Here is an 18904-nt window from a genome sequence, read left to right as displayed (position 1 = left end):
ATTTAGCTGCGATCTTTTCTGCGAGCTGCGAGCTGCGATTTCCAGTTTTACACGATGCAGCAGCAGCAGAAGCAGGTTCGCTGACGTTGCTCTGAGAACGGAGGCGTTAACAGGTCGTTAGGCGAGGTCTTCGCATTTTGCGCATGGAAAATGGCACAAGTGAAACCGGCCGGAGGCGGAATTTCATCTCGCTGCTGAGAATGCACCACCACACCATCCTCCATCCGGTTGGGGGGCAAGTTCTCAGGAAGTTACTGTTACCATTTTAACGTACAATGCGTGCGCCAGTCGCAAAGGAAAGGTCATGGAACGTCACGCGGTGTCCGCCGGTGTGCCGGCGCCCATTCAAACGCAGAAAGAAATGGAAATGCTTACCACCTCTAAGTGAAACTTAATGCTAATTATGCAGGTGTTGAGTGGAAAATCGAAAGTGGCAGGTGGAACCAGACGACCCCCTCGGCTAAGCATTGCTTGGCCTCAAATACTAGCCCGCCGGGACCGGGGAGTGTGCGCTTGAGCTGCAGATGGTTTGTTTTGCCGTTTTAATCGGTGATAGCTGCGTGTTGTGGTGATGGGAATGAGTTCACTTTCTATCTCGGCATGGAATGAGGAAAAAGTGCAGTTGAAACCTGGATATCCTGGCATGGGTTTCGTATGAAACGTCAACGAACATGCCGGCCATTGTCGGAACACAATCGAGTGTCTCGTTTGAATCCAGCGGGCATTTAGTTCTCGGTCTAGAATATCTTTCTTCGCATCGTGCATCCAATGTGATGGATCGGTTTGCTTGGGCTTCCAATGAGCGTTGTATGCTAGGTTAATCATCTTTGTTTGCAGTCGATGCACCCACAAAGAGACGGAAATGACCTTTTTTTCCTCCTCTCTCTCTCTCTCTCTCTCGCTGTCTCTCAAATCCATTCACAAGAAGCGAACCCCAACCTGGAACTGGATAGACACAATCACCAGAGTCTCCGGGGTGCAGACCGGGATATGAGAGTTCCAGATGGGCTCAGGCCGGCCCACAGGAAGCGTGAGGTGAGGATTCCCATGGTGAGACCGGCACCCAGCTGATCGGTACCGGATGCGTGTGTGAAAGAAGAACACAAGCCGCTTAAACAATTGAATGAGGATGCTGCCGGAGACCGGATCTAACAGCGAGTGGAAGTGGAAGCATGAGAGCGGCCCATAAGGAGCGCTTCCTTGCTGCCGCTTTCCTTCGAGTGTTCAACCTTGAAGACGGCCAAGTCCTTTCCACGCGCACGTCCTGCCGGAAGTGATCTCTCAAAAAAGTGTGCCCGGAATCGAGTGGAAAGTGAAGGCCACCTAAAAGGAAGAAGTGCTGTCCTTGCAGCATCCATTTGAATACACTCGACGACGGTGAGGCGACGGAATGGAATGGACAGTTCACGCAGTTTCATGGGTTTGTTCTGCTTTTTGTTCTTTCTTGGTGCAACGCAGCATGCAGAAGTAGGGAGCAGCAACATGATGCTTTGATGCACTGATGTGGCACAAGTAATTGCCCGAGATTGAACTTAATTTTCACTTCCTACTCTTGGGGTAGTGTTTCACTTCATAGATGCACTAGCCATGGCGCTAGATGAGGAGTAGGTACGTTATCATTGCGGTATCTTCTGCGTATCATTCCATTTGGATCATCCTGGCGGGCACGGCTACGTGTTGATTGTGAGGAAATGGATCGTTAAGCTTAATACAGTTGATGCCGGAATGCCTGTAGACGCCACTCCACTCCTTTAAGATTCATTTAATGCTCTGTTTAATGAGATCATATCTATAAAATGGTTTTATTCTTGTGAAAACTGTCAATGTGGTCCAATGTGGAGTAGGGTTATGTGTGGTTTGCCATAAACTCGGATACCTACCGGTCGTTTGACAACTCACTAAACTGTAAACCGTTGCCATCTTAGCCATCGTCAACGGAATGAAGAACGGACTAACGAACGTTCGTGTTTCGGGGAAGTTTTCCTCTCAGCCAGAAAAAGGGGTTCATGGTGGCGAGTAAATGTTGGTTTTAGGGATGATGTCAACCGAAACCATACGTTCTATCACGCGCCCGTAAAATCGATCACTTTCTCTGTCACGGTGTGTCTCTCTCTATCTCTCTCTGCCAGGTCACCGAGTTGATATCCGAGGATGTGACAGCTCACTCCTTTGCCTCTTCCGGTTCGTTCCCAGTATTATGACAGCGTGAAAACGCGTGGTGTTGAATAACAATACTGATGAAAACTGGAAAAACCGCACCACAACACACCTCCTCACCAGCCGTTCGATCAATCGCTCACGGGTCTTGAGGTTCATTTTTCTTCAAATCATCCGAAGATTCCGAGAAGATGGTGGTATCGGTGGAGCAGCAGCAGCAGCATCAATATGTGGAACAGCCAGTCTGGCGGGCGGCCGGATGTTGATGAAGTCATTAGTAACAAGAGTCAAGTGGCCGGCCGGTGCCGCACTGTGCGACATACTGCGGATGATGGCGGCGTCAGTGGCGGCGCCGAAAAAACGGAAGGAAAAATCCACACCCACCTCCCGGCCCGGCGGTTGATGGATTTTCCAGGATTACGTTATTTTTATCGTCTCCATTACGATGTCGCTGTACGCGGTTTGCTGTGCTTCTCACGTTTTCCACGAACTATTTTTAATGTTGTTTACGTATGCACTGCACGCTCTGTGCATTGGTGGTCTCATCATTCTGCTTAGCGCATGCTTATCATTCCGCACTAGGATAGCTCCAGGATGTCTTGAGCAAAAAGTGAGATACGGGCAAGGAATGTTGGGTTTGCAATCGATGAACAAGAGCAGGCAAAAAAAAGAATCTCGACTTCGCTAGCACTTCATCTGTTTATGGTCGTTGAAAGTTTAAAGTTAAAATACCGATCCTTTTCTTCTCAAACAAGGATCAGATCCTTGTGTCTTTAATTATCTTTAGATATCGAAACCCGAACCCATCGATTCTTATCTATTTAAATCCATTCGACCTATTTCCGTCCAAAGTAATTGAAATAAATACCAGCAAATGAAGACAGCACTGGTAGTAGGAGTGTAGCTGCCCGATTCATCCTGCCTGCGACACAGATGCGCCAAACATTTATTGGGCAGTGGTAGAAACTCTGTCAGAACAGCTGACACGACATCGTATAACTACCGTCATGCTGTGCCATATTTTATCTAAGTCAAACTTAGTTCCTAACTTGTCCACCGTCCACCTTCGTTTTCGTTGAAGACGGGAAAAGGATGGAGTATGGAGTGCTGGTTCAATAAAATGACACTTCTTGGAATGCTACCAGAATTACCGGACCGAACGGCCGGATGATTAATACCGTAAACAGCAGCCAATTAGTCTTGCCATCCATCGAAGGAAACTTCCGTCGAGTGAAGTTAGTTCTGGCAACTATCTCGTCTGGTTTAGCACGATCTTTTTACAGCCCTTCGGTTGTCAAGGGGCTTGTGCCTTAATCCGCGAGAGAAGTAGAGCCCAGGCACTAACCCAAGTTGAGGTTGTTCATGAACTGTCCTTGTATCCCTTTTGAGTGAACAAGATGGAGGAGAATTTGCGTTGCAAATGTTACTTCTTGCTACTAAACCTGCTTGCGATGATGATGATGAGCTACGTATGCCCTCATATTGACGAAATTGAATTTCATTTCATCTTGAAACAAATGTCGACTTAACATATTCAATTCGGAGTCAGTCAGAGATCATACGAATGAGTGTATTCCAGAAGTGCTGCATTGTGTTTTCATTGTGTGACAGGGACCTGCAATAAAACACAAAAAGCTTTTCGCATTCGCACCCTCCCCGGGTCACAAACCGCCGCAGATCATAAAAACGTTGAGTCACAGTGCTCCAGCTCGCGTACGACAGCTTCAACACCGGAGATTTGAGTTAACGAACACGTGAGCATTAAATAAAATGAAATCGCTGGCTGAGTCACTCCCTGCAACGGCTCAAACGGGGTGTTTGCTTCATCACCGAGAACCGAAAACACCTTAGAAGGTTAACGAATCCCAGTTCTAAAGTCATCGTATCGGTTGGTACCGGGCCGGCGTACGACCGACCGCAGCATACCCGGGAAGGTCAGGGCAATTGAAGCACATCAAATGTGGTAGCAAACAGAGTGAATCAACACGAAATGAAGATCGTTCCGCATCGAGGAACCGCTGCCGCCGGCATATGATGATTATTTGTGCGAGGCACGACGCGGGGTGGGGCAAAAGTTTTGCGGCGAGCCACATTACAGATTCATCGGATAAGTTCCATGACGCACGCACGCAGACGGATTGTTGGTGGCATTATACGGTGCCAGTTTGTTCCTTTTGCCGTTCCAGCCGTCGTTCCGTCTTCGTTATGGTCTGGTCCACAGCGGTTCTCCCCCACCCTCCCAAAAGCACCATTCAGGGGCGGGAGAAATGGCAACGCACATGCGAAGGATAATCGCCTCCGGTAACAGATTTGTTCCACGAAAAAATAAGGAGCTTCTGTTTATGATCCATTAACATATGGCAGTAAAGCAAACGGCACTGCCATTATTATACCGAATCTAATAAACGGCACACAATGGACAACCGTCCTTAGATATTTCTAAACTGGCAATATTACGATCTGCAGTTACTGCAGACGATTATCACCAATTATTGCACTCACTTTATTGTTGTTCGATCCTCATCGCTCGTCTATTAAGTCTTCACTTAGAACTACAAGGAATATTATCACTCGTTTATGCATCAGAAGAAATCCTTTCATTCAATTACATGTCTAATACACTTCATTTTGAGTCTTTTAGATTTGTTTTGACCATTCAGAGTTATTATTGCGAATCATCTGCAATCATGTACAACTCATCTTACAGCTCACGAGTTTAATTTACCGTACACAGCACAGCACAATACACCACTACATCCAGGAGTTGTGTGCTTCAGAATTCCAGCAAACTAACTGTCGCAATATTGCATCTATCTGTTGCTAGAACCCGGACTCCAGCTGAAGCATCTCGGCCAAGAAGTTTCATAAGCTGACGCAAAACAATGTGCACTCCTGGAAATGACTCTTGTTGATCGCCCTCGTCGTCAAGTTGCAAGAAATGTTTCCCATCCACTAACCCCCGCAATCCAGTACCTTTTGAAAATTCGAGCTTTGCACTAGAAATACATTCTACTTTCGTGCTACCGTGCGCCAGTACCTGGAAAATGTAGCAAAACTTTTCCAGCCAATGTGTGCCCTCCCCCGGATTGAAGTGAAACAAACGTGTCTCGAGAGTGCTTTCGCTGGGTTACGGGGATCGCGGCACAAAGTTCCTTGCGATACCTGCAACCGAAGGATGACTATCCTTCCGAAGGGCTAGCGGCCAGCCAAAGCAAGACAAAGCCAAAAACCGTTTCCAAGAGCTGCTGTTGGTGGTGCTGTTGGTGCTGCACTTCAGGGCAAATTCGCCGGTGCAGTTGCGGTTAAATAATAGCCCTTGCTCATGGTCATCGTACGCGCGAAAGACGCCGAGGGACGCCTGGCTCCGTTGGAGGAAGTTTGATTGTCGGTGATTTACTAGCTTTCGACTGGGGCTGCCGGGGGTGGGGCTAAGGGGCGAATGTGCAAACGCTGCTAGAGAGCGACTCCGAACGGGTCAGTGCGCACGTGTTTGGTAAACTTTTGGTCGCCACAACACAAGTGGCCAAGCAAGCACTCGACTCTCGAGCTAGAAAAGGACTTTGGATATTTTGTTTTGACTTTTCTGCAAGTTCTGAACATTGAGAGGCTGCAAGTGCTATCCTCCTGATGTTAATACGCTCGGAGAACAGCAGGAGCTCGAGGTTGAAATCAAATAAATACACCCTCAGCTCGCACAGATCCATTCTCCGATGTTCACTCGCTTAATCGCTCTGTAATGAGATAGAAAAAGATTAATGTGGACTGATGGTTCAACGGAATGACCAATCCATCTTGACAGGTGCTGGAGGTCCTTCGTAGCGCTACTTTGATCAGCAATGGGGCAATGATAAGCATTGCGACGCATTCGTCTCGTTCCGCGTGATGTTTAAAAATAAGGCGCCGCATAATGAAGATGACTTCCTTCCACGTTCCGTGACCGGAACTCCTTGACCGAGTGTCATGCTGCCGGTACTTTGATTGATGGCCCCTGCTGAACCGGAAACCCAGGGCTAGGTGTCGAGAGACACCTCGATGATTGCTGGAATGGATGATGAGCTTGACTTAGGTCGCTCCCCAGGAGCCCCGGGAAGATGGCAGGATAAAAAACGAATCCCCTCAGTCCAGAGGGGGATTAATCTTTTCATCGCCCCAGTCGCACCGGTAGCGGACATCCTTGAACAGAATCAGACAATGGCCTCCGGATGTTGCCGAACGCCGGAAGGTGTGAACCGAAGGTGTGGACCGTGAAGTGGGTAACGTTTCATATTAATTAAAAGAAGGCTTCAGTGCAGTGACGAGCTGGCATGCATGAGTTGGTCTTGGTCCAGGCTGAGTGACGAGTGATAAAGGCACGCCTGTCCCCATCTTGTGTGTTGTGCTTTGATGTTGCGGCGGTCCCGGTGTCCAACCTATCAACAACGGACTTGTGACGGGCCCCAAGACGCCGTGAGCTATGGTTTGGCACCACTAGCATAGTGCTTCGTTGTTGCATTGAGCTGATGCGAGCGCGAGCAACGGAAAACAAGCACACCAGCGACCGACCATAAACATTGCCTTGGCCGTATGGACCCTGGACCAGCGTCGTGGAGGAGCTGGACCGGGGCTGCGGGATAAAAATTAAAAATGTACTCTTTGAAGATCGTGACAAATGATGGTAGCCGGGGCCCCTGTGTGGCTGTGTAGTAAGCACACCGGCCGGGGGTTTGCTGGATGCCGGGACACGTTCAGCTTTCCTTATCACGGGACACGTACGGCGCGAGATTGAACGACCGTTCACTTCGTGACGTGCTGCTTGCTACCTGGTGGCTGCATAGTGGCACAGCAGATCCATCCGGAACTCATTTGCAAGTAAGGAGGCGAAGGTAAAGATAACACATAGTGGACGTGCGCGGTCGGAAAAATGATGGAAAATTGTGAAAGAAATGAAATAAATTCTGTCCACTGTCCAGACCCTTAAGATGGACGCAGCGAGCGATAGAACCCCACTCCCTCTAATCCCTCGAAGGAATCCTTTAAAGTGCAAAAGTTATTCTTTAATCAGCTTTCTTAGATCAGCGGAAAAAAAATTGGGAAAACTTTCGGAAAACGATCCGAGCAAGTCATGCCGAATCGAATTGGAATAGGCGTGGTTGGTGTTGTTGCTTGGGTCTCCAGGCACCACATGACGCTGGCGATGATGACCCATAATGTCGTGGCATAATGTTTGTCGCAAGAAGTTTAAATCGATTTATCAAATTGTCTTTTTTTTGTTTGTTCAAACAACACTCCCACGAAGAAGATTTAGGAACTGGTCTCACACACTAACGCTAGCTGTGGGGTGTCTCAAGGGAGTCATTCTTGTTTGAACTTTCGCCAAATAGGATTCTCTGGGGTGGCCCCCGGGGAGTGGGGTAACAAGGCAGGTTCTCTGTTATGTCGTTGTGTCCACTCCAGTTCCTCTATCTCTCTCGCTCGAATCTCAGTTAGATCACAGCCATTGGTATTCGGGATTGTCTCTTGGAATGTTTTCAGAAATTTGAAGAAAAAATTAAAAGAAATTTGAAAACATTTAAATAAATCTCCCGAAAAAAACGCATCAATTCTCAGACGTTCTCGAGTAGTTCTGCTTCGAAATCCTACACCGATTGAAGGAACGGAAAGGCGTGCGGTCTCGTTCAAACCCTCTAAATCAATGTTCATCGAACGGAACCACACTCGGTTGCTCGGTGGACGTCGTTTCGGTCAACTTTATTGCAGTGACCTTATCGGCCGTTGAGCAAACGCATTCCTTACCATTCTCCTCCTGTGTCTCGCTCGTTCAAAAGGACCGCCTACGGTGGGTTTCGATCGGGACCGCTACAGTTGGTCCGAAAAGAAGGAACAACGGCTAGGCCAATCAGATAAAACTCAATATACTGGCGACCGGGACCAGGCAACGTTGCGTGAACGTTGTTCCTTTACCCATTACGTCGTCGTCGTCGTCGTCCGCCAATAAATCCCGGCTGAAAACCGGAGGATCCCGATGTCCGCGTGATTCCTTTGTCCAGTGCGCCAGCAAGCCCTCCTTTGCCGCCGCTGAGAATTGTCTCTTTTCTTTGTTAGAAGAAGCCGGTCCAAAGTGTCGGTCCGAAGTGCCGGTTTCGTGCGGAAGGAAGGCGACAATCTATGACACCTCCGGGACCACGGTTGTGTCGTGGGGGTTTCATTTCAATTCTTATGATGATTGCTTCCTGCAGCGAGAGTGAAAAGGATGCTGGGTGTGTGTTGTGGGCGGTGGAGAATTGTTAATTTGATTTTTATACACTTTCTCCCGAACTAATTCTGCCGTCTATATGATGGTTTCCCGTTGGGAATGTCTCGCTAAGTAATGAGTTGTCGTTGTAATTGCATATTAATATGGCTCAAGAGCATCAGAAAGCAAACAGCACACAAATACACAGCAGCGAGAGCGACAAATTCTTGACAAGCAAGTTAAAGACTAGCTGAGGCGAGAGTTTACAGACACCGGAAACATCCCGTTTAGTAGATTGCCATCGGTACAGCTTCCGTTATGGTGCCCGATGATTAAACTATCCCCATCAATCCCGCTTCCTCCATCGAAACATCCGCTTCGTTTATTGTCTTTTCCGGGCGCCGCGCCGCTGTCGTTGGAACTCAAACATGGAATCGTTAATCATAAATCTCTTCCACCAGATGGCAACCCGGCGTAGGTAGCCTGGCATATCCTTTTTAGCACCTTTCATCCAGTGGCTCATCATCCCCGGAGCGCACCAACTTTCCCATCATCAGGATTCGTCTTCATGTTTCGTTGTTGATGCTACAGCATTCTACAGGGCCTCCTCTTCTCCGTTCCATCCATCGTGCCTCGTCGGTTTCCCATCGTTTGGCCACGTTTCGTTGCACTTTGCACACGGCCTTTCGGGTGCCTTCGCTTCTTCGCTTCCCACGGGTGCACTTTGCACAGAATCTGAAGCATCAGCAGCAGCAGCAGCAGCAGCAGCACCAGCTTGTCGTGGCCGCTGACTCGCGATGCGGTGGGAAAAAAATGGAACAAAACGCGCTCCAGCTAATAACGATGACGAAAAGTTAAAAACTTCTCTCAACCACGACTGTCCTGCTGACGGTGGTATGTTGTGGAAGAGATAGAAAGCAAACCGCCAGATGCCGCACCCTTATCCCATTGTGCTCCATCGCCATATGGTTCGAGACGAGCCGATTTGTTTTTCAAAATTTCGCGCAACAACAGCAGCAGCAGCAGCATGAGACCTCGTGAGCATCCTCGGTCTGTTGGTCTTCGGTTGGGAGTTGAAGGGGCTAACGGTGAGAGGAAAGGCATCTGGAATAATAATTCTAACGAATTATCTCTCCACACGTGTGATAACAGATACTACCCAAGATCCACAAAACTACAATGCTCGTGGATCAACAAACGGTAACAGTTTCCTTTCGAATATACCAAAAATAAATCCAAGTTACATCCAAGAGACGAGCGGAGACTCCATGTGTGATGTCCGGAAGGAAGACCGGAATTTTGTGCCTTCAAACCAAATTCATTAGAATTCCAATTCTCTTGGACTTGAACGAACGGAATGCGGCTCAGTGGCTCAACTCAAACAAAAAAAAAAAACCTAAAAAGAGATCCACTGTTATGACAAAACTGGCAAAGAACAACTTGAGAAAATCCATGTAATCGACCATGTGTTTCACAGCTCCGTGCGAGGCTCCTCGTTCGTGCCGTCCGTTTGATCGACCTTTCGAGACGAGCATGAAATATGAGTTGTGGATGGAAGAAGGATCCTGGAAGGAAGGAAGATGCTGTGGACGAGGAGACCACAAGAAAAAAAAACCATCCTCCGGTTCGCCTAGGACCTGGCAGACTCTCTGCAGTGTGTTCTTTGGCTCGCCCAGGACCCAGGGATGCGTTTGAAAATGTTTAAAACACTCGAGCGTGCGTGGGAGAGCTTATGAAAATCCCGATTATCCCGTCCGGCTACCCGGAGCTCCGTTGGCTGCGAGAACATCTGGAAATCACGGCGGAAGTATCCCAGGATCATCAAGCGCCGTCCACAAGTACCTGGGTCCACGGTTGGTTGTCTGTGTGGTTTTGGAAAATCCGGTCAGCATCTTGTGGCAGAAGTGGCTGAAAGTCATTTTGGTTCTTTTAAGCCCCCTTTTCGACCTTTCGCTTTAGAGAAGATGGTCCAAGGGTTCGATACAGTTAAAGGAGAACAGCACTGCGTTACGTTGACGACTCAGGATTCTGGAGTGAGTTCAGCGCTCATCGTTGAGGGCCATCAAGATGGTCAACCATATTAAACACTTCCCGTTCCGATCTCGCAACTCCTTTCGAAATGATTTTGCAAATCATGATCTCCCGCTTTCCTGGATGGACTCCACTTGTGTGATACATTGTGAATGGAAGTGGTTTGTGCTGTGGCGTTGGCGTTTGTTTGGCCAATTAGAACCATCCAGGCAATGGAGCTGAAGATGCGAAGCGGTTCTCCCTAAGTGCCCTATCCTCTAGAGCAGGTCTCGCCGCCGAGGAATGCAGACAGTGGTTGGTGGTTTATGTCAACACAGGAAACACTCACGCCCCGCGGCGCACTGCTCCGGATGATCATTCGGAGTAGCGATTGTCCAGCGCACCCGCGATGATGATGCTCCAATGTTCTCGTTATTTGCAAGACATTTGCCGGCCACCTGTTGTACGCCAGGCCATGCCATGCCATGCCATGCCAGGGGTCGCGTCAGGTTCAACTGTGGCCATTGAGTCGATGCGACTGGTGCGGTGATGTTGGTGGCGAATTGATGGGATGTGGTGCGCACGAGATGGGGTGTTCAGTGTGCAAAAAACATTTATTCGCTGTCGAGGCCGCTGGCCATGCTCGACGGCCAGAACGGTGATAAACCCCGCTGGGAGATTCCGGGTTTGGCCAGGCGGCGGCAGCGGCAGCGGCGGCCAAGCACAGATGATGTACTGCTGCGATATCGTGTGCGCTGTTTGCTGCTGCGTGGCGGAAGCATCAGCAACAACCCACCGCGGGACCCAGCGTGCTGTTTGGAGGCCAAGTGCCGTCGATGTATCACGTCTCGAAGCGTTGGTTTGTGGTGTTGTTGCTGCTGCTGCTGCTGCTGCTGCTACCGTAACAGCAGGACAAGGGCAAGGGGAGAGTGAAACATTGGAACGAAATGCAGATGAACTCACCGATACGGCGACTCGCAGTGATGTCACACACCGAGGCACCGGGGGGAGGTGTGTCTGTGCAATGTTTATGTCTACGATGTCTACGCACGATGCACACGAGTGTGCAGACTATACACCACTTTATGTGAAGTGATGTTGGTCTGGTAAACTCCAACATACATTTCTGCTGGAGTGAGTAAATGCGCTGCGCTTGTGCTCAAGCCAAGAAACCACCAGAAGCGCTACTATTGACGATTTGGAACATTATTTTCCAGATAGAAAAAGGAAGAAAAGGAAAAGAAAAGTCAATTTTGGAATTGTGAGGAACCACGGAAGAGCCAAGTGAATGGCACATGAATGAAATCTGATTCACCTTCCGGCATCTATTTTCATCTCTCCTAACAGAGAGCACCCAGGGCGCATTATGCGTTGCCTCGAATGGAGCGCACGCATGTCGTTGAGCTATAAATAAATTCTCTCGTTATCTCGCGAATGATTCGCCTGCTTCCGGCCGGAGTTCCCCACGTTATCATGCGAAATGTTGTGCCTTCAGCATCGCGCCGAACATGGTGGTCCCCACAGAGCACACAGCAGCACGGATTGTCACGCTCTCCGGTCACTGCCATTGCCCACGAACGTCCGAACCGGTGATTGGTCTCACAGATGACCACCGATCCGTGACCTATGCTGCCGGGTCGTGTTCGATCGATAACGTTATCGAAATGGGAATGGACGTACCGTGCAGCCATCCTTGAGTTTGAGAAAAATTTTAATCACAATTTTGTTGGATAATTCTGGAATAAATAAACAGTGAATACCACCCCACAATTCCCCGTTGATATGGTAAGGGAGCAGCCCCGATATTGAACGCTAATCGAAAAACCGCTCCCATTGCCATCGATTGAGCTGCATTGAGCTTCGTTGAACTATGCCAGCGTGCGCCCCTGTCGTCCTGGTGGCCAGTGCATTGCAACAATGTTGCTAGCGAGTCGAATATGTCCAGCCTTTCGCCTTACTTGCGCTGAATGCATTCGATGTGCCTCACTCGCTCGCTCCGGCCCGCTCCTATCACAATGCAGAGCAATTTCGTTTCGCTCTTCTTCACTCATCCGCCGAACCGCCACAACATATCCATCCCGCGGGATGCAATGCCGGCCGGCTTGGCTCGCTTCAGTTATGTCGTGTCGCGATCGAATTGAATTGGACCGGGATGGTTGACGACCCGGGGTTGTGGGACCCTGGGAAGGTTTATTTCATTTCGGGTCGAACCTGCAAACTCCCAAATTCGGAAGCCAAATGGAACGAAAGGTCGAGAATTACGTTCGAATGCAATTTACGCTCTCGTCGGTGGATACCGTATGTGGTGTGGTGTGATGTGGTCGTCGAGACGTGCGAGGGGAGAAGGTTTTTTTTTCGGAGATGGACATTCCAAGACACCCGAGAAGACATCGGTTAAGAAGGCATGATGTCAAAATATGGATAGCTCGTTGGTTTGCTGAGGGTGCGTGCACCCAATGATGATGATGATGACGATGGCGCAATCCACCGGGAACCGGGAAAAGGGGCTTACGGGATACGCTTGTCCATGCTGCTTCCCGAAAAAAAACCTCACGCCAGTTTCCAAGCCGAAGCCGAAAAGTGCCTCGCGCTCGACTCGACGTTGGTTAATAGCGTAGAATGGAATGAATATTTCTTTGACGGCTTGCGGCCGTCTCATCAAGCCAACTTAGCCGAGAACCAATCCCAAAGAGAAAAAGGGGAGAAGAAAGGAGTGAGCTGAAATATGTCTAAGACATTTTCCCGAACCCGAACCGCGGGCCCATCGCGGCTTTAAAGTGTTTTAACACTGGCCTGCGACGAGCAAATGGTCGCAAGGCGCACCGTGGAACGGAACGGAACTTCTGACGGACGGACGGACGGGAGTGAGAATCTTTTCAAAAGATCAGCTTCCCAACACACACACAGGCACACGCTGAAAGTGGAAGTGAATTGGTTAAATGGTGATGGCCGTGGTGTGAAAGGGCCCTGAACTCTTTGGCAGCCGCCGCCGCAAAAAAAATGGGTTAAGAACCGTCATTTTTGGATCTTTCGGTGGGTCTCTGGCGGTATCTCGCGCGACATCCGATGCGCTATCGTGAGGCAATGTAATGTGTTGGAAGTGGTTCTGGCTATTAATCAGCTCCGATCTGTTTTACGATGCGTATGGACGATTTATTGAAATTGCTGTAAGTTCTAGTAACGCGTTTTGGAGCAAAAACGAGATATCTTGAATACATGATGCCATAATCATATCGTGCGCAGAAATTTTAAGCTACATATTTTAGACCTTTATTCATTAAAGCCTTAATTTTTTTCCTTTAAACTACATATTTGGAAAATATGATGTTGGAAATAAAAGGATGATTTCAATTTTATTGTTTTTCTCTTTATTACATAATCATTTGGTTTCACATTACTAAACTGACTAAGGGCTTCGAGAAAACACAAGCGGCTTCTTGGTACTCAAACAAACATCCCTCCATCAGTTACATGTCAAAGTGTCCAGCATAAGCATAAAGCTCCAAATCGCACTCATCAATCTCATTTATGATGATTCGATACAAAGCTGCAATAACTTTCGTATGTGACGATGAAATAAACTTTTCTCATATCTCACCGCAAAAATGAGTTCCATGAGTTTCATCTCCACGAATCGCCTCGGTAGCCGACAGTCACCACCGGCCTAACACATCATTAAATTCACCCAGAAGAAGAAGAAGCTAGAAAAATGTTCTACTCGATGGCACAACCAGGATGGCGAGATCCCGGCGAGACATTCCATCGGATCGAATTATCCAAACAATGGCCGCACTAAATCAGGTACAACACGCCGTAGATACGAACGAATCCACCACGAATTCCACGCCGCGGTACGGACTGGAGGAAAGGAACGAAAAGGAAAGGAGAAGGTGCGACAACCGATGCTACATAAGAGTACGGTACGTGAGCTCGTATCTCGTGCTTGTCGTCGGTCAGATCATCAATCCACTTTTTGCCTTTTCTTTCTTTTTTTTTTTGGCGAGACAGCAACATCTCAAAGCCCGACGATACCGGTGACGATACCGGTACTACCGGTCATTCAAGGACATGCCATGGTCCGTCTGTCCGTCCGCCTGGGACGCCAGGTAAGATCCATCCGAGCCGAATCCTTTGCCGAAAGGGGTCATGTTGCGCTGGCTGGGAAACTGGCGATGGAACTGGTGAGAATGTGACTCGTCCTCGAGTTCCACAGCCACCGTTCGATCGAACATTCACCTCACTTTCAGCCATTCTGCGGCTAACCACAGCTATCTTCCGCCCGAAGTCGATTCGATCGCCCCAAACACCAATTCCCAAGCTCTCGATGGAGCGTTTGCAAAATGTTCGAGGACCATCCATCCGGGCGGCATTTCAGTTCGGTTCGGGGGCAGTGAAATGACGAAATTAAGATATCACCTGAACTGGTTTGCTGCCGGATTGGCTACCGATGGTGAACGGACGAGGAGGAACGAGTTGAGTTCTGTGCCGAACGAAAAAAAGCCCCCCCGCCCGTAAACACTACATACATTTTGCATGACCTCTTTATGGTGCCGATGCATTCTGGCCAGTAAAAGTTGCTGCCTTGTCAATTTGCCATCTGCACATTATTCGACGTTGGTGTTTGCGTCGTTTGATCACTCGTTTTTTTTTATTGCTCCCCTCCCCCTTTTCCCTTCGGTCTTAAAAATGTGTTCGTTTTGTGGACCGTGGCCGGTTTGTCGATCGGAAGAACGAAGAACGAAGAAGCGTTTCCGTGTTTATGGACTGGATTGGTGCAATAAACGGAACAACAGCCAGGGGCCCGTGAGCCCCCGCCCGCCAGGCCAGGTGCATCGTGCATGCAATTGAACACTTCTGTCCGGTTTCGTCGGGTGGTTTTTGGATGACATAGAATGAAGGGAGCATCGGAGCAGCAGGGAGGGTACAATGTGTGGGAAAAGTGGCAAAAAGTACTATACATCAAACTGACCGCTGGTGAGAATGCGGTGGAATGTACGGTTTTGGGAATTCGCATTTCGTGGTCTGTTACATGACGGTGGTCTTTATGCTGCTGCTGTATGTGGTCTGTTTTTGGGAGGACGATACGAAAAGCATCCCAATGTCAGTTGTGGTTTGATGGAGTACCGGAGGTGGTCAGATTAATTTCAGGATTCAGAATGACAACGGAAAGTGCAATCAAGTGTCTAGCAGTTATGCAGTTGCCAACCATCAAAACGGATAAAATATGCAAAAGAATATCATTTGACTCTCAATAAATCCCCCCGAAAACCGTAGGTAGACTCCAGAGAACAGAGTGACAGAGTTGACTTCCGTTGTAAACGCCTCTGTTGACTCCCACCCGGCAGCATTATGCAAAGGTGGAACGAGGATCACCCACGGAACTTGTCGAGAGACGACGAAGGTGAGATAACCCTATTTCATGCTCGCTGGAGTTGAGTTCGCCCTTGCCAACAGTCCATCTACTACGCCATAAAACACACAGAGGCTCACATGTGGCGCTGCTTAAACCTCCAACAAAAGACGAAAAGAAAACGAAACGATCCTCGACGACGTCGATGACGACAAATCGGTACCCGCACGATATTGATGACCGACAAAGGGGTATAAATCGAAAATTGGCGACAACGAACCAGTTGAAAGACAACATAATTACATCCATCATGGTGCAACGCGGGCGCCTTGTGTGGGAGCTTCCTCCTACTCCTTCTCAACGTCGCCGTTGTCGCGGTCACCGCCAACACCCGCTAGACACCGACGACGCAACAGTACGCTAACGCCTTCACAAAATGTCCCCGTCCCCCATGACATTGGGGGGCCACAAAATGATGTGAGAAACATGCGGTCGTCGCGAGTGAGCGCCGCAACGCGACGATGGTGTCATAGCAACGCCCCGGTCGGTTGATGATCGCGAATAGAGTCGCAATGTGCTGTTGTTGTTTTGGTTGCACCAAATTTGGAGAGGCCCGCCTTATGTCAACAAAAAACGTGCTGGCTTTTTGCTGCCGCTGCTGCTGGAGAGACTCATAAACGACGGCGTCGCATTAGAAACAGACGCAGCACTTTTCTGGACAGCCAGCGGATGGGAAGACTGTGGCTCGTTTCGGGGGCGCGGATGATGAGTTAGTTCGTACGTCAGTGAGCGTGTCCTCCCGGATGGTTCTCGACCCGTTTGTGCTTCGATTAGCATAACAGATGGGCCACCCCCATAAAAGTCCATTAGCCCCGGCTGGGCGCGTGACGAGCAAGACGCGCGAGCGCTCTGTCTGCGCGGCTTTACATCCCGATAAATCTCATCCTAGTTAGAGGCCGCGTGGTGTGCCCCCCCTATCGCCGTGAGCATTACAGCTTCATGGTGACCATGGTGTGGGCCGCACGATGATGAGCGCGATGAGCTTAAGGTGTTCCGGTGACACCTACGGGGCCGGCCAACCAACCAACCAACCAGCCACAGCCGATCCGTCCGAGAGAACCGAATCGAAGGAAAGAATATAAATCGGTTAAGGCGGTCCATGATGATGATGATGATGAGGTTGAGGCTGGTGACGATTATGAGATATTCGGAGTAGATTAAAGGCCAGAATGGACGCGTAGGACTCACGCACCGTTGCCGGATTCGAGCCGGTGGGAGGGCTTAAACATTTGGTGGGGAAATTAAATGCGCATTTTGGACACCTTGCGGTGCTGGCGATGTTTCGGTTATTATCATTTCTTTTCCGGTCCCGGAACGTGTGTAGGTGACCGATCAGCGTGAGGTCTATTCCGTTTGGTTTTTGGAGACATTTCGGGGGCGACAGTTTATCAGTCGATGATTTATCGATGTAATAAATTGTCTTAACGGGAGGTGGGAGTGCCATAAGATCGAATTTGGAAATTCTTTCAATTTGTTTCCATTTTGTTATCGCCTCCGGTGTGGTACCGTTTGCTCAGTAAGCAGGGAACACAAAAGGAGGATCAAATTAGTAGCATAAAGGGGCAATGGAATTGGGATAAGGAAACACAGATTCGTTTATTTAATATCTCCCGAAGATAGTACATAATCATTCCGGTTCGCTCCGGTAACTGGCATTTCACCTTTGACGTCATAACACGGAAGAGTATCCTCGCAAAGAATCCTGTAAGCTCCTGTGTAATCTTTTCGTACTGGAAACACTCCGCAACGAGAAGAGTGCTCGAGAAACAATCCATCACATAAGCCCCAGTGCTCATGAATCCACAGTAACGTAATACGGATCAATCAATATTTCATGCCGTCCTTGAAGGTCCCACACACTGGCCCACTGAATTGGCCCACTGGATTTGCGAAGGTGGAGTGCGTTGGCGTTGAGATAAAGGTAGATAAAGGCGCCGAAAAGAAACGAAACGCCGCCGCTGCCACCGCCAATAGAGGGTGTAAATTTTGATTTCAGCCTTTTTCGAAGCGCAAGTCGTACCACGTTCTTCCTCACGTTTTTTACAACCAACACTTTTATTCGTCTTCTCTTCTCGGTGTCAAGATCGCTTCTGCTCGTCTCTTCTCTGTCAATCTCCCTTATCTATCCTCGCTTCTCTTCTGAAGGACCTGTTTATCTCGCCCGATCGAGCCTCTGATCGTATACCACTTTTTCACGCAACACCCCCTCTCGTAACACCACCTACTAGCGTGGTTTTACATCCTTTCTAATTCCTCTCTATCTTTCTTCCTAGTGTATCTATTCTCTTTTACACTTCTTGTTTTTCCTCTACTTCTAGTACGGCTAGCTTCGCGGCAGGTCGTCGTACAATATTGCCTTTCACGGTTCTCACCTCCACCTGTCGAACCCTACCGTCGCTACCCTTTCTCAGCGCTACTACTTCGCCACGTTCCCAACTATTCCGTCTGTTCTCATCATACATGAACACTAGATCACCTAGCTTGATAGGTTTTACTTCCTTGAACCACTTAGTTCGTTTAGTAAGCGTAGGAAGGTATTCCCTTAACCATCTTTTCCAAAACAAGTCGAGCTGCAACTGAATCTGCCCCCAGGCTGTCCGTAATGCCGCGCCAGAATCAGCAGGGTCCTTCGCCGGTTGCCTCACACCGCTAGAGCTTCCTAATAAAAAATGGTTTGGCGTCAACGCTTCGCTGTCAGCTGAGTTCAAAGGAAGATAGGTTAGTGGCCTGCTATTAACTATCCCCTCCGCTTCTACCATCATTGTCATCAACGCCTCATCGTCCAACTTACGGCTGTTGTTGTACGCCGTACTCGCTGCGGTTTTTACGGATCGCACCATCCGTTCCCATGCTCCCCCCATATGGGGCGTCCCTGGTGGAATGAATTTCCACTCCGTGTTCGTATTCGTGAATGTTGTCGCTACCAACTCCATCTCTTGTTTTAACAGATTTTCTGCACCTTGGAAGTTAGTTCCGTTGTCGGAGTATATTGTAGCAGGTGCCCCTCGACGACCGATAAACCGTCGTATCGCCTTTATGCAGGAGTCAGTGCTCAACGAGTGCACCACTTCTACGTGTACTGCTCGGATAGTTAAGCACGTAAACAAGGCAACCCA

The sequence above is a fragment of the Anopheles aquasalis genome, chromosome 2 (assembly GCF_943734665.1).
Source record: "Anopheles aquasalis chromosome 2, idAnoAquaMG_Q_19, whole genome shotgun sequence".
Taxonomy (NCBI): domain Eukaryota; kingdom Metazoa; phylum Arthropoda; class Insecta; order Diptera; family Culicidae; genus Anopheles; species Anopheles aquasalis.
The sequence above is the reverse complement of the archived record's forward strand: the minus strand, read 5'-3'. Positions refer to the sequence as shown.